Source organism: Rattus norvegicus, chromosome 19 (assembly GCF_036323735.1).
Source record: "Rattus norvegicus strain BN/NHsdMcwi chromosome 19, GRCr8, whole genome shotgun sequence".
Lineage (NCBI taxonomy): Eukaryota > Metazoa > Chordata > Mammalia > Rodentia > Muridae > Rattus > Rattus norvegicus.
Genome location: NC_086037.1, coordinates 12,064,577 through 12,067,829, shown reverse-complemented (window position 1 = coordinate 12,067,829; position 3,253 = coordinate 12,064,577).

The window sequence follows — 3,253 nt, the reverse complement described above, 5'->3', positions numbered from 1 at the left end:
AAGTCAGCTTTCACCTTCAAGATGGTTGCAATTATCCTCGTTATTCTAATTACTTTTCTGACTGACTACAAAATAGTGAATGAAGATCTCTCTTGTATCAAGGCTACAAATGCTTGTGAATCTTCTTTGATGAAACAGAAGGGTTTCAGTGGTGTCCTTTATTCTACATGGTAGAATTAAAATGGACAAAGAAAACTTCTACCCGGTTGAATTTCTTCTTTGAGTTGAATATCTCAAAGTGTTGCAGTGACTCCTTTCAGACCTTTGAGGTCATCAAATGCATCGGTGTAATATCTTGTATTCCACCACCATATATCTTGCCCTGCCAGGTTCTCACAGCTCCAGTTAGGCCAGAAACAATTATATATTATTTCCCAGTGGTTGACTATCATCTGCAACCCATTTACTAGTAAATAGTTCAGAACAAAAAGGAGTAGTTGTGTTGTTGTTGTTGTTGTTAAAGACATGGTCTCACTCTAGACCCCAGACTGACCTGGAACTTGTTATGTAAACAAGTCTTGCCTCAGACTCACAGAGATGCACCTGACACAGCTTCGCATGCTGGAATTAAAGAAGTGAGCCACCACACACAGTGTATTATTATTATTATTATTATTATTAGTAGTAGTAGTAGTAGTAGTAGTAGTAGTAGTAGTATTGTTGATTGGTAGGCTATTGTGTAGCTCATAAACAACGTAGAAAGAAAAGACAGTCAGGTTTAAACTTATGTACAAATTAAAAGAACCTAGGAGCAAGACACCATCCATGACTTGTCTCTCAGAGAGTCTGGGCAGGATGGAATGAATGGTTCCTAGGTTTTGGAAAGTAACTGATGCTTCAGAGTTCTATCTGCACTGGGCCATTGTTTTATATGTTCTTTACTCTCTGTCAGGACAAAATCTTTAATTGTGACCTTTAATTAGCTTGGCCTCAGTTATGTGATCATTTTCTAGCAGCTATATAAACCTAGGGAGAGAACGTTTGCTCTGCAAATTATTTGTACATTATCCATATATTTCTGGCTTTCTAAAGACTTTTTGAACACCTTAAAAGAACTAAGTAATTCCTTCTCTTTTCCAATAGGCCCAACTTTCCAGACTAGATATCTGGAAATATCTCTTCTCCATATTCCAGGTGGCATCTGCTTTAGTTGTCATAGGGTACCACATCAGGAAGCCTGTGTGGAATACCCACTTTGCACATAGCTGGAGTCAAATCCAAGCTCCTCACCTAGAAGTGACATCTGAGCTATAGCATAAAACTGAACTCCTGAGGGGGTTGCAAGTCTTTAACCTGGTGTTAATCAACCTAGGACCATGTATATTATCTTCCCCACAGCAGGTTGTTGGGCTATGGCTCCTAATCTCTTGAGCCTATTTCTTCAGCCTTCCTACTTGTTTTATAAATCATTCCTCTTCTGTTTAGTGATTTATAGTCAATTTGTGCTGACCACAGTCAAGACCGTCTTCCTTTGTTTTCCACATCAGAAGACAGACTTCTATCGGCCACTAAGATAATAATACTAATGAGTCTCTTCCCACAAGATAGGCATTGGAATAACATAAATAAATGGATAATTCAATATTGTAATAGTATTTTAATATATGTTATCTCCAATACTTAGAATGACCACTATATTTGTTATTACTGTTGTCATTTTAAAAACTGTAAGTCAAGAAGGAAAGAGATAAAACAAGATGTCTGAAGATGCCCGAGTAAGCATGTGGTAGAAGTGGCCAATCCCCTCAAATGTTTCTGCCTAGACAGTAAGCACTTCAAACGAGATCTCCTTATTCCTAATTCCTGCTGAAGCTCTGCCGTAACACACCCCAAAGATCCGATATCAACAACAAACTCCTCCAAGAAAGTACTTCGCCAGACTTTTCAAAGGCATGCCTGGTACTGGAACATTCCACAAGGCAACCGACAGTGTCCTCATCAAGAATTATATAACTACGGGCAGCATAGGATCAGAGAAGCCATCATAGTTAGGGTTGTACTGCGGTGAACAGGCACCATGACCAAGGCAACTCCTATACGGATAACCTTTATTTGGGGCTTGTTTACAGGTTCAGAGGTTCCGTCCATTATCATCAATGCAGGAACATGACAGCATCCAGCCAGGCATGGTGCAGGAGAAGCCGAGAGTTCTACATCTTCATCTGAAGGCTGCTAACAGAATACTGACTTCCAGGCAGCTAGGATGAGGGCCTTATAGCCCACACCCACAGTGACACACCTACTCGAACAAGACCTCATCTCCCAACAGTGCCACTTCCCAGGGCCAAGCATATACAAACCATCACAGGAACACAGGGGCTGACGTCTCTGGCACTGGAGCTTGTGAGGTGTAGGCAAACTCATGTGAAGAGCCAGCTCAGTAATGAACCACCTCTTTTAAGAGTTGAAAGATAAAGTACACAGAAATCAGGAAAGAAGCACAGTGTCTGAATTTATTAAATGCTCACCAAGAAGTGATGGCTATTATTATCTTTGGGTGACCTTTAATAAAAGGTCAAACTGATAAAGATCAAGTCGGCTCAGCATTCTAAGGGAGGTTCAGTCATGTAGGTGAGGTCTCAGGATGCTCCAGCAGGATCCCAAACCCCTACAGGAGTAAATCAAATGAAAGTTTTACTTTTTCCCTCAAGAGTAGATAATATCCATCCTCCTCCTTAGTTCAGAGTCGTTAAGTGGAGAAAATGAGATAATGTGTGTACAAAAAAAGCACTTCAGAAAAAACCAGTAAGTGCCAGAAAGTTGCAAGGTATTGCTGTCCTTGAGGCTTTTAGGCTTTTTTTTTTTTTTTTTTTTTTTTTTTTTTTTTAGAATGCCTTTTCCTTGGTAAACAACTGGATTCACCCTTGAAATTCTTTTAAGTATATAGGACTTACATATGTGACACAATGAAAGAAAGGTTTTATGGGTCTAAATTAGTCTGACAAAGAGAAGTATGAGCAGGGTGATTTAATGTGTGTGTGTGTGTGTGTGTGTGTGTGTGTGTGTGTGTGTGTGTGATAGGAACATTGCTTTTGTGGGGAAATTATGGCTAGAATCATCTGTTTTCTACCAAGGTCTAAACCATGGGAAATTAGTCTTAATTGTAACAGGAATGGATTAGGTGAATCCAAGGAAATACCCCCAGTCTCTGCACTGTTAGGATTAAGGGTTCATGAGTTCCGGAATGAGAACTTCACTTTTGGGTTTTGATAAAAGAAGGGCAAATGGTTTAGAAAATTGGGCTATGGATTGT